The sequence below is a fragment of the Nyctereutes procyonoides genome, unplaced genomic scaffold, assembly GCF_905146905.1.
Source record: "Nyctereutes procyonoides isolate TBG_1078 unplaced genomic scaffold, NYPRO_anot_genome, whole genome shotgun sequence".
NCBI classification, from domain to species: domain Eukaryota; kingdom Metazoa; phylum Chordata; class Mammalia; order Carnivora; family Canidae; genus Nyctereutes; species Nyctereutes procyonoides.
In genome coordinates, this window is record NW_026575131.1 from 27383407 (window position 1) to 27397082 (window position 13676).

The window sequence follows — 13676 nt, forward strand, 5'->3', positions numbered from 1 at the left end:
CTACAAATAGAAAGCAAAAATTCAATTAAACCATTCTCCTAAAAAGCACAAGGGAATTATGTGTTCCATCATGCACATATTTTCATACATATGCACACATACATATTTCAAGTAGAATGTGGTTACTATTAAAATTAATTTGGAGAGGAGCATGGAGTTAAGGAATCAAGAGAGTGAAGGTTAACAAATTAGAGTTAGAAAGCCAGTTTTCAAGTTTGACAGGCAGCACAAGAGAAAGAACGGCAAATATAGGTAATGACACAGCTATGAAGCAGATGCTGTTAGGGTGTAGAGCACAAGGCAGGCTTACTTCATAAGAAAAATTCACTATTAATACATTTTCGTCCTATAATCCTCACAAGCTATATACCAAGGTTGGGTGGCAAGAAGATTGTTTTGTTTAACTTTTATTTACTTTCATATACTCTGAGATAGTAAGCCAAACATTTCTATGGTCTGAGACATCAGATAATAAAGCATCTCTGAAAGTCAGCAGTTGAAATTCTATGCCATGTTTCAAACATTTATTCATAATTATCTTTACTGGCTCTAAGTTATTCGTGGATCACATCCATTCCCTCTCCCTTTTTAAAACAGTTTCGGTTTCATTCACCCACAAAATGTTATTCAGTAATGTAAGCGTTCAGTAATCATTCCACCAATCTTTATAAGCCAGATGTGTCTCTTCTCTAGATTTCTAATTCCTTCCTAGTCCCCTATCTTTTAAAATTTTTCTCTGATTTCCATTTTAGTGTTCTTTTTCTGCCTTATTTCCAATAAAAGCCACTATCTAGCTTAACATGTCTGTCCAGAGCCAAAATTCATTTCTTTGCATCCTAAACACTTTACAGCTATGCAAAATCACTCAAAGGAAGCTACAAATTACCAGGATAGACAGCCAATAAAGATGTTATGTTAGAGATAACCATTCAGTCCGCTGACAGTGATTCCTTCAGAGTAGATTGGAGATGGAACAACACTGGCAGCAGATTATACTCTGTGCTTGATAGGATTTCATTAGGTCAAGCTATTTTTCCATTTTCCATCAGGACATTCAGGCATATCTCCAAAGTATCCAACGGAAGTCATCAGATTTTGGGTGCCATGAAATCGCCCCCAAGATAGCATTTACCTTTAAAAGAATTCCTCATTTACTAGCCTGCATACCTTAAAAATGCTTTAAGGGAGACTCTATTCTTAGAGGGAAAAAAAGGTAGTGGCAGTTACTAAAAATAAGCAGTTAAAAATAGTAACTTCTCTTAGAATGGGGGCAGAAAGACAACTATCGTATGTTTGTATATCTTCTTTTTTATCTTCACAAGAATACTATTCTCAAAAGAGCTGTTGTTATGATCCTCATTTTACTTGCAAGGAAACAGACTGAGAGAGGTCATAATTTGTTCAAGATTACCCAGTAAATAAACGGTTTGGAATTGGAACTAGAATGGAGGCCTATGATGTAATTTAGTTCCCTTACCAGTACACCATACCGGCTAAACAGCAACTTAATTTTGTTTTGAAAAGACAAAGAAATTGTTTAAGGGGAAGACTGAAGAGCATGTTCTAAGAATAGAAACATAAAACTGGACAGCTTTTATTCATTCACCACCTAATATGTAACAAATAGTCAATAAATATAATTTTTAATAAGATAATTTTTAAATGACTGAGATGGGAGAGAAAGAAATAAAAAAAAAGATATAAGGGTGCCTGGGTGGCTCAGTCAGTTAAGCATCTGACTCCTGGTTTTGGCTCAGGTCATGATCATGGGGTCCTGGGATTGAGCCCCACATCAGACTCCACATTTAGCAGGGGAATCTGCTTGAGATTCTTTCCAAAATAAATAAATGTATCTTTTAAAAAAGAAAAAAAAAAGATGTAACTTGAGTTTCTCCAAAGTCTTGAGAAGCATAAATCTACTTATTCTTTTTTTAGGAGCAGGGGGCAAGATTACAGAAGATGCCTTTCTTCTAAGAGCTGCCTAGCCCATGGTGATCCTTTTTCTAACTACTATGTAATTCTCAACTCTATGCCAAACGGTATTTATATTATGCAACTCCAAACTCCTCCTTTGTTTTGGCCAAAGTTGGACACATGACCTAATCTGAGACATTCCATTTGTTCTCCTTGGAACTAGAATTGGAATGAAGAGGGTCTACTCTAGGGATCCCTGGGTGGCACAGCGGTTTGGCGCCTGCCTTTGGCCCAGGGCGTGATCCTGGAGACCCAGGATCGAATCCCACATCTGGCTCCCAGTGCATGGAGCCAGCTTCTCCCTCTGCCTATGTCTCTGCCTCTCTTCCTCTCTCTCTCTGCGACTATCATAAATAAATAAAAATTAAAAAAATAAAATAAAATAAAATTTATTAAAAAAAAAAAAAAAGAGGGTCAACTCTGGTCTAGGCTGCAAGCTACCCCCATGCACTCTCAGTCTATAGGAAAAAGCCAGTCAGCAAAGAGAAGAATAAACACAGTGCTCAGAACAAATCTAACCTAGGAGGCCACTAAATCCCAGAGGACAGAAAGGGAACCAGTTCCTGTCAGGGATGGGTCTTGGACTTCCCTGTCTCAGGTATGGTCTTCCAGAGGCCCAAAGCGTTTCCTTCCCAAAGGGTTTAAGAATTCACGGACCTATAAAGTAAAAGGCTCCCTATTCTGAGCTTAAATGTTTTTTAATTGATTCTTGATAAGTGCAACAAAAATAATCTTGCTCAAGAGAGCAAAAACTTTTGTTTTTAAAAGGGCAGATATCACCAGAATTTGTTGTAAAAGAAGGTTCTGTGGACTGCCCAAGGGTTTGGAAAAGTCCTTTCATTACCTTTAAACAGAGAAAAGTCCACACTGTTACATGAGCAGTGTTATATCAACATTTATAGAGAAAAGGCCTTATTTTCTAGAACATTTTTATGTACTTTTAAGACTCAGAGAGCCTCGCTGTAATCTGGATCACTTATTGTACAGTCAAGTATGTCAAAATTAAACAAAAATGCCCTAGCCATGATAGAAGAAAGAAAAGCAGGCCGAACTGAGTCACTCTTGTATCAAAGCATAACATGAATTTTTTTATTTTTATTTTTATTTTTTTTATTTTATGATAGTCACAGAGAGAGAGAGAGAGAGAGAGGCAGAGACACAGGCAGAGGGAGAAGCAGGCTCCATGCACCGGGAGCCCGACGTGGGATTCGATCTGGGGTCTCCAGAATCGCGCCCTGGGCCAAAGGCAGGCGCCAAACCGCTGTGCCACCCAGGGATCCCGAATTTTTTTATTTCTTAAACCTTCTTAAAATCTAGGGGCTTGAACCCCTAAGCACCCTAGGTGCTTGGAAAGGGCACAAAAGGGAAAAGAACAGAGTAGAGAGGGCCCTGCAAGGAGGATAATGCAAGTTCTAAGTGGAGGGAAGGCCAGCTCCAATCTCTCCATTTTGCGCATGGAAAGACAACCAACAGAGGTTTGCCCCATTTATTTACTCAATAAAAACGTGCTGAGCATGTGCTCCATGCCAGGTGCCATGCCTGGCACCAGAGCAACTCCATGTATAACCTCTGGGCTATCCTCTACTCTTTGACCCTCACTACAAACAAAGTCCACAGGCCTAAAACAGTCCACTTCACTATCTCTATTACTTTAGTGATCTTAGGGGAAAAAAGGAATTTGTTGCTAATATTTAAAAGGTGGGAAGATTCACATAAAATTCCACATTTCCTTTTTCTCTTGGAAAGTTAAAAAATGTGGCCACCGGGGCCAGCTCTCCTGAGTGGGGATAACTGGCTGATGCTGTCATGGAATGCCCCTTGCCACTCCCTGGGTACCTTCTTTTCAAAGTTCCCACCTGGCTGCATCACTCATTTTCCTTATACACCTATCTCCTGTGTGTGACCGTTTAGCCTATGATGTTATCCTCAGGCTCTTTTACATGAAACACCACAGACCAAACATTTCCAAATCAGATTGCATGTTATCTGTAATTATTCAGCAATATGAATTAGCACGGCCCTGAGTTTACTCATTCTATTCCTTGTTTTCACCCTAACAGACTTTTTCCCTGTCAAAGCAAATTTATTTTTTTTCTTTTTTTTTTTTAATTTTTATTTATTTATGATAGTTACACACAGAGAGAGAGAGAGAGAGGGGCAGAGACATAGGCAGAGGGAGAAGCAGGCTCCATGCACTGGGAGCCCGATGTGGGATTCGATCCCGGGTCTCCAGGACCGCGCCCTGGGCCAAAGGCAGGCGCCAAACCGCTGCGCCACCCAGGGATCCTGTCAAAGCAAATTTAAAAATGAAACTCTATACTCCACACAATCTGACTTTCTCAATGGTGCTAGACATCACCTCTTCAAAGACCAGCTGAAGTTCTCCCACTTACTGAGCTACAGGGTCTGCTCTCAAGGTCACTCCACTAAACACACAACTGCTAAACCAGGAGCTGAAATCACTTACTAGTAAGGACTCCAACACCTCTGGCCTAGGTTTCAAGGAGACATTTTAGTGTCCACAGTTAGTCATAAGGCTTTCTTGACCCTCCATGAAATTCGGTTAAAGCCTCCATTTCCTGTCAGTGCTTGGCACCAGAACATTTCCATACACATTCAGCCCTTCTCAGGAAAGATTTCAATATAGCCATTTCTCACTTCCCTTGCCATTTCAGGTCACATGGCTCTCCCATCTCAAGCCCCATCTTTCCCAGGCTTCACTGACAGGGCTCTCCTTCCATTTGGCTGAGGGGTAAGTCATTTGTCCATCAAGCATAACTATAGTACACTATTTCACCATTAGCTGAAGGAGAAACAAAAATATAATTGTCAATAATTCCCCAGGTTGTGTAAAACGTTTGCTCAAGCCAGTAGATTTGCAGGTCTAAAGCAGAGTCCAGTAACAGTGGCTGACATTCACTAAGCACTACTTGCTAAGTGCCCAGTTTCATTTATTTTTATTTATTTATTTATTTATTTATGACAGTCACAGAGAGAGAGAGAGAGAGGCAGAGACACAGGCAGAGGGAGAAGCAGGCTCCATGCACCGGGAGCCCGACGTGGGATTCGATCCCGGGTCTCCAGGATCGCGCCCTGGGCCAAAGACCGGCGCTAAACCACTGCGCCACCCAGGGATCCCTAAGTGCCCAGTTTCAACACAGTAAACCCTTTAAATACATTCTCACCTAATCCTCCCGGTTCTATGATGTAACAACTTTTACTATCCTCCTTTACCAGAAAAAAATACTGAGACTTGTGAGATGAGGCCCCAAAGGGGTAGAACTGTGGCAACTGCATACTAAAGTGGAGCTGAAAACCATTCCTTCTACTGCTACCCTGGCACAGCAATTCTTACCTCTTTACTCCACACTTGCTGTTCCTGCCATCCTAAACTACTCCCTACCTTCCAAGTAACTCCCATCCAGCCTTTAAAACAAACTCTGATAAACCTCATCAGGTCATCACACCTACATCCCTAAGTGGGCTTCTTAGAGGCAGGGTCTGCAACATTTCACCCTCATACCCCCAGGGCCTGATATTCTAAGTGTTAATGCCTGCTGAATAGAATTGAATTCAATGAAATCACTGGGTCTGACAAGCTACCCAACCACTCAAGATAATGTGGGCCTGGGGTGGGATGTTCCTGCCTTGCTGAGAACTTGCGATTAGGCCTGAGCAATACATAGCTGTTGTGGCATCTACCCTCACTATTCCCAACCAAGTCCACCTACAGACGAAAAAGGGAAGGAAGGATGAAAAGTAAAGTCCATGATGCCTACTGTCCCTCTTGACAGGGCAATAAAAAGTCTGTGGTGTTGACAGGGAAAAGGGAGGTCTGTGAGGGACAGAAAGGGTTTCTCCCCCAATATCTGCCAGGAGGACATCAATCTCCTGATCCTGGAGTAGGGTTATAGAATTCTAAAATCCACATAAATATACCCAGTCAAATCATTCTTTGCTACTCTAACACAGTCCTTTAGGAATGATGTCAAATAAATGAACAACTAGCAAGTATTTAACTCTGGAGGCATACTTATTAACACTACCAATAACAGTAACAACTTTTACTGAGTGTCTATTCTGGGCCAGCCCCTGTGCTAAGTACTTTACATGCACTGTCCTGTTTAATTTTCACCACAGCCCTATGAAGAATGTTTAGAAGTGAGGAAATGAAGGTATAAAGTAGTTAAATGGCTTGCCTAAAGGTCACTACCAAATGGCTCACAATAGAGGCAGTTCCTAGTGCAATAAATATGTAATTTTTATCAACAATGCCTGCAGGTTTTTTTTGTTTCGTTTTGTTTGTTTGAACTTTTCTACCCTTCCTCCTTAAGTAAGGCCACGTAAATAAAAGCAGGCGGGGCTACCTCTTTAGCTTCTCTAAAAGATCCAGGGAAAGTCCTTCCTCTTCTGTTAAGCCTTTTAAATATTATTTGTGATAAAGATTGCCAATGCCAACCTATATCCACATTCTTCATCTTCCTGAACACACAATTAGACTAAATTTCCCAATTTCCATTGCAGTAAGATATAGCTATGTGAGTCCTAAAATATGAAGAGAGATGTTGGGTTCCACTTCTAGGCTTGACCCATGTAAACCTCTTTGTTTTGATCCTCAGTCTCTCATAACCTAGGTTAGTAAAATGGAGAGGGCTCCAGCCCCTAGAGGAGGGCAGAGCCACAAAACTTCAACCCTTAATAGCTAGGTAGAGAAGAGCCTCCTTGCCAACCCATACTGAGCTGTGACCTGAGAGAGAAATGAACATGTATTAAGCTACTAAAGTTTTAGGTAGCAATAGTCAGGCCACCATAATACAGTATTAGTATTGTTGCCTAATAAGGCTTTTACTTACACAGTTTATTCATTTCTCACTATGAGGTAGGTATCATCTGCATTTTATAAGTGACAGAACTAAGGGTCAGAGATCAATAATCTTGTCCTCCCCTGAACAACTACAGCATTTACAATCTGAAGGATCTATTTGGTAATTACTTATGGATTGCCTTATTATATATGTTGGTAGATTGGTAGGGCATTGATGGGTAGGGCAGTTTTCACTCCTGTAGTTAGCTGATATTTTCTTCTACTTATAAATGGTTTTCCAGAGAGCTGTTAATGGGTGGGGTAGGTCCCATATCCCTATACTCCATATCACTTCACACATTGCCTCATGAACATACAAATTAATCTAAAAATCTATATTCTTTAGATTATCTACTTAAATATAAATTAACATACATATATCTTAAGAGATACATAATATATAACATATACATTCTGTTGGGGCAGAAGGGCTCTTAAATAAATCTGACCATGAAGGGCAGCCCAGGTGGCTCAGCGGTTTAGCGCCGCCTTTGGCCTGGGGCATGATCCTGGGGTCCCGGGATTGAGTCCTACATCAGGCTCCCTGCATGGAACCTGTTTCTCCCTCTGCCTGTGTCTCTGCCTCTGTCTCTCTCTCTCTCTCTGATGAATAAATAAAATCTTTAAAAAAAAAATCTGATCAAGAAAATTGTCTTATGTGCTACGGAGTTACTTACTACATTTTTATACAGTGCCTGGCATACAGCTGATGATCAATAAATGATGGCTTCCCTCTTCCTCTATCCCAACCACTACTTCAAGTACAATCATGCTGCTTGACGAAAATAAGGATGATCAGAAGAAAATGTTAAAGTGGTAGGGAACCTGGTGCCTCAGTGGTTTAGGCCTCTGACTTTGGCTCAGGTCATGATCTCAGGGTCCTGCGATTGAGCTCCCTGCTCAGCAAAGAGTTTGCTTCTCCCTCTCCCTTTCCCTCTGCCCCTCCCCTCACTCCAGCTCACATGTTGGCACTCTCTCTCTCCTTCTCTTTAAATAAATAAATAAATAAATAAATAAATAAATAAATAAATAAATAAATAAATAAAATATTTTAAAAAGAAAAAATGTTAAAGTGGTAAGTAGAGGTTGATTTTAACTACAAAGAATAGTTTCCTATGGGGAGGAAGACTAAAACATTAGGAGCTAGAGCCAAATGAAAATCAATTGCCAATTACAAGAGTATCTCATTTATAAAAATCTGTTCTGACACGGTCTTCAGAAACATGAATTCTGGGCAAGCCAACCAGTGAGTGCTCACATCTCCCCTTCATTGCTAGTGAGCTGCAGAATGGTGCTTGGGGACTCACCTTTTATTTGCTCAGTTCACAGGTCTGGCCATATGGGATTCCCTAGAGCCATGATATCATTATTCGTAGCAAAACACTAATGTGTCCTATAGCATCTAGCATATTTTTTATATTTTGTTAGAAAACAACATACAGTCATCTGAGGAAGATTTGTTCCTTCTGAGGCTGTTTGTTCCCATCCTTCATCTACCACAGTAAGACAGTATTAACAAGATGCAGACACTGGCCTTCATATGGTGACATTTCACACTAACCACATACAGAAGGTCCCTGACTTAACAATGTTTTGACTTAATGATTTTTCAACTTTACAATGGTGTGAAAGTAATACACATTCAGTAGAAACCACACTTACAATTTTGGATTTGGATCTTTTCCCAGGCTAGCTATATGTGGTATGACACTCTTGTGATGCTGGGCAGCAGCAGCACCACAGCTTCCAGTCAGCTATGCAATCATGAGGGTCAACAACCCACACACTGACAACCATTCTGTACCTATAGTCATTCTGGTTTTCACTATCAACACGATATTCAATGAACTACATGAGATAGTAACATTTTCTTATAAAATAGGCTTTATGTTAGATGATTTTGCACAACTGTAGGCTAATGTAAGCAGGTTTAAGGTATACTGGGCTAAGCCATGTTAAGTGGGTTGGACTTTTTTTTTTTAATTTTTTTTTTTTTTAAGATTTTGGGTAATCTCTACACCCAACATGGGGCTCAAACTCACAACCCTGAAATCAAGAGTCACATGCTCTACCAACATTCTACTGACAGCCAAGAACCCCAGGTTAGGTGTTTGGTTTTTGTTTGTTTGTTTTTAAGATTTTATTTATTCATTCATGAGAGACACAGAGACAGGCAGAGACATAGGCTAAAGGAGAAGCAGACTCCCCATGGGGAACCTGATGTGAAAATCGTGGAAATCGATCCCAGGACCCCGGGATCGAGATCTGAGCTGAAGGCAGACACTCAACCGCTGAGCCACCCATGCGCCCCAGGTTAGGTGTTTTAAATGCATCTTGGAACAACTTATGATGGGTTTATTGGGACATAACCCCATTATAAGTGGAGGAAGATCTAGCAATTCTCTTTATCTAATTAATGTAAATATTTATATTGCTGCCCATGCAAATATCATGTCCCAAAGAGTCTCTCTCTGCAAAGCTCTTTCAAGAAGAAATGAACACAAATGAGTGTCACTTTATTTGGTAAAACTAAAGTATACATTTGGTTTTTTTACTCCTGCTCGGTAAACAGTTGCAATATTTAACTTGCTGATGGAATGGGCTTTTCCCAGGGTAATTTTCCCTTTAACGTTGCCGTATCATCTGTAACAGTAGGCAATAAGGTTAATGCTATAATCAGCTATTACCTCGGTACATACGACTTTAGCTGCTGTTCAAATATAGCAACAGAGTATAGGACAATCAGGCAAGAAAAGTACAGGTTTGAAAATTAGTGAATCAAACTCTGGACAACAACTTATTTTAAAATAAATATGTTTTTAAATGTTTAACATTGATGCTCTTTTTAAAATAAAATTTTTAAAAATGAATGAAAAATGCCAATCTCAAAAAATCACATTTATGTAACATTCCCAAAATGACAAAATTAGAGTTGGAGAAAAGATTAGTGGTTGCCAGGAGTTAGGGACTATATGGGTAACATGAATGACTAAAACCATTAGAGGACAGCATCAGGAGATTTTTGTGGTGCTGGAATAGCTCTGTATCTTGTTTGTGGTAGTGGTTATACAAATCTACATGAGATAAAATTACACAGAACTACACACATGCTCTATACCAATGTCACTTTCCCAGTTTTGGTATTGAATTGTAGTTGGGAAAGATGTAACTTATGGGAGAAACTGGGTGAAGAGTAACCAGGTCCTCTCTGAACTGTCTTTGCAACCTGTGAATCTTTAATTATTTCAAAATAAAAAGTCAAAAATAACTAAAAGTATGTTAGATTATAAACAGACTTCAAAGAATAATTTACGCAACCTATAAGATTAAATAAAACCCAAGCCTGTGCAATTATTTTTTTATCATCTGATTTTCCATTTGGTATACAAACTACAGATAATCTTAATAGAGGCAAGAGTAGAAATGAAGTAGGTTTTTTAATTGGTTTTGCTGTCAGGATGGTTACTGTTCATGACAATGTGAGTAACATCGAGCACTTGGGCAGCAAATATCTGAACTTTTTACAAAGGGCAAGTAGTACACAATGTAAAAAAATACAAATATATTTAAAGGCTTATCTTAAAATCCATTAAAGACATTAAAAAAATAGAAAGCAAAAAAAAAGTCATGGAACGGCATACTTAAAACTTAAAAATAAAAAACATATTTTGTGATTTCTGTATGCTAATGAAGATAATCTGCAAAATACATCATTAGACTCAATGTGATTACCAAACAAGAGATTTTTTTTTTTAATGTACACATGGGAATAGTTTCTACAATTCAAATTATCTCTGGCTAAATTCATATAAATTGCTGTAATACACCAATAATAAATAAGAGACAAAAAGAATTCCAGAAGCCGGGAGATGCAAATGAAACAAAGCCAGTACAAGTTATTCTCACTAGGGTTTTAGACAGAAATCTTTTTATCACTGATTAAATGTAACATTCTGGGACTACATCAAAAACATGACCCTCTGATTCCATGTATCTCACACCTAAGCTGGCTCCACACTGGCTCATCATAACTCGGAATCTAAAGAGAGGCTGGCAGCACTTCATAAATACCTTCCTGTTCGCTCCTTTCTACAGTGATGCAATTTGACCTACATTTCCAGTGCCCATTGAAACTTCATAGGAGGGGGAAGAGGAGAGTTTTTCATTTCTCCTACCCTCTGATTAACTAGGACAGCAAATGCCACTCAGGGGACTGCTACTGGGCAGAAGCAAAGGGAAAAAAAAAGTCATGCCGGTAGAAAATTCCACAGGAGAACATTTAAAAATCCTGCATTCTCTGATTCTGCAAATAAACTGTCATGGCTTTACAAGATGACAGCAAAGAAGAGTTGTCCCACTTTACACTATAATCAGCCTAGAACACCAAGGGCTTTTATTTACTTTAGGCTCCCAGCATGATGAAAATTAAACTTGAACTACAGACTCTTGTCCTTGCCACCATCTTTTTGTAAAAATAAGCTTTCAATTTTAGAATGATGCTAAGTTTACAGAGAGTTGTAAAGACTCTACATTGTTCCTATATACCCTACACCCCGTCTCCCCTATTGTTAACCTCTGCTGTTGGTGTGCTACATTTGTCACAACTAATGAACCAATATTGACACATTATTAAGTCCATACTTTGTTCTTTTTCTATTCCAGAATCCCATCCAGGATATCACGTTACATTTAGTTGTCATATCTCTTTACTCCTTTTTAGACTGACAATTTCTCATACCTTTTTGATGACCCTGACAGCAGTTTTGAGAAGTACTAGTTAAATATTTATAGAAAGTCTCAATTTTCCAAAGGTTTTCTCAAGATTCTAATGGGATTATTAGTTTTGAGGAGGAAGACCACAGAGGTAAAGTGCCATTCTCATTACATCATATCAAGTGTACACTTATCATTGTTCATGCTAACTTGATCATCTGGCTGGGGTAGTGTTTGTCAAGTTTCTCCACTGAAAAGTTTCACACCCCTTTTCCATACTATTCTCTTTGGAAGGATGTCATTAAGCACAGCCCACATTTAAGGGATGGATAGTTATGTTTCACCTCCTTTTGGAGGATTATTGACACTAATCATTGGAATTCTTCTACATGGAAGATTTATCTATTCTTTCCTATTTGCTTACCCATTCAATCATTTATTTACATCTGTATGGACACACATATTTTCCTTTTAATGTTTTATTATATTTTTACATATTTATATTACCATTATTACATATTATATGTATATTGATTGTATCTTTTATTTATCTTTATTTTATATCTTGTTACAATTTTTTTTAAAGATTTTATTTATTTATTAATTCATAGAGACACAGAGAGAGAGGGGGCAGAGGAACAGGCAGAGGGAGAAAGGCTCCATGCAGGGAGCCCGATGTGGGACTCCGTCTAGGGTCCCCAGGATCACACCCCAGGCTGCAGGCGGCGCCAAACCGCTGCGCCACCAAACCGCTGCGCCACCGGGGCTGCCCTTGAGTTACAATTTTAAATGATATTATTTGTTTAAATTGTCCCACCTTTGACCCACTAGGAGCTCTTTCAGGCTCCTGTGTTCATTTGACATACCCCATTATTGTGTGTTTTGTGTTTTAACACTTTTGTGCTTTTTGGGATTAGAAGATGCTCCAGGCTCAACTTGCTTATTCCCTGCCCCCGCCATAGAATTAAGTCATGTCTGGTTCATTTTACTGGAGAATGGAACTAGAAACCAAGGTCTGGGGATCCCTGAGCGGCTCAGCGGTTGAGTGCCTGCCTTCAGCCCAGGGTGTGATCCTGGGGCCGGGGATCAAGTCCCATGTCAGGCTCCCCGTATGGAGCCTGTTTCTCCCTCTGCCCATGTCTCTGCCTCTCTCTCTTTCTGTCTTTCATGAGTAAATAAATAAAATCTAAAAAAAAAAAAAGAAAGAAAGAAACCAAGGTCTGGGCATTGGGTCTTACCAGAGTCTTTGAATGTTTTACACTTTAAAATTTCTACACATGAACTACTTCTATAATTAATATAATTACTTCTTTAAGTATCTTCATTATGTACTCTAACATGATAAATCATAGAGAATACTCAGTAATCAAACTACCATCTGACTGGCCATGTTTCAGGTTTGATATGTCCAATAAATGCCTCACCATAATGAAGTTCCCCCTCCCCCACAAAAATAAGATTTTTTTTCTGTTGTTATGGGGGAGGGAGAAGAAGTCTAGATTTATTTTTTCTTAATTTTTATTTATTTGTGATAGTCACAGAGAGAGAGAGGCCCAGAGACACAGGCAGAGGGAGAAGCAGGCTCCATGCACCGGGAGCCCGACGTGGGACTCGATCCCGGGTCTCCAGGATCGCGCCCTGGGCCAAAGGCAGGCGCCAAACTGCTGCGCCACCCAGGGATCCCTAGATTTATTTTTTTTTAAGATTTTATTTATTTATTCACGAGAGAGAGAGAGAGAGAGAGAGAGAGAGAGAGAGAGGCAGAGACACAGGCTCCATGCAGGGAGCCTGACGTGGGACTCCCTGGTCTTCAGGATCAGGCCCTGAGCTGAAGGCGGCACTAAACCATTGAGCCCCCCAGGCTGCCCAGAAATCTACATTTAAATGCAGCATGCTAGCTGCTCTACGCAAGAAGGTCTCCTCTCCTTCCTCCTTCATTACCATTACATGGTTTGCCAACCCTGAATTACCTGAACTAAAGGAAAATACAAATACAGTTGGATCTGGCTTTGAAATACATTAGTGATGAGTTATGACAGCAACTACACCTTATTTATGGTTTGTTTATTTTAACATTACACATAGCTTTTCTTCGTTGAAACTAAACTAATTGGGGATGCCTGGG

General features: G+C 39.6%; 1 protein-coding gene across 2 annotated transcripts in view; it reads right to left on the reverse strand.

Annotated features, from left to right (window-relative positions):
* The window catches only part of ATXN7 (ataxin 7), a 139473-nt gene that overhangs the window by 106709 nt on the left and 19088 nt on the right, over window positions 1–13676 (reverse strand). The window lies entirely within an intron of this gene.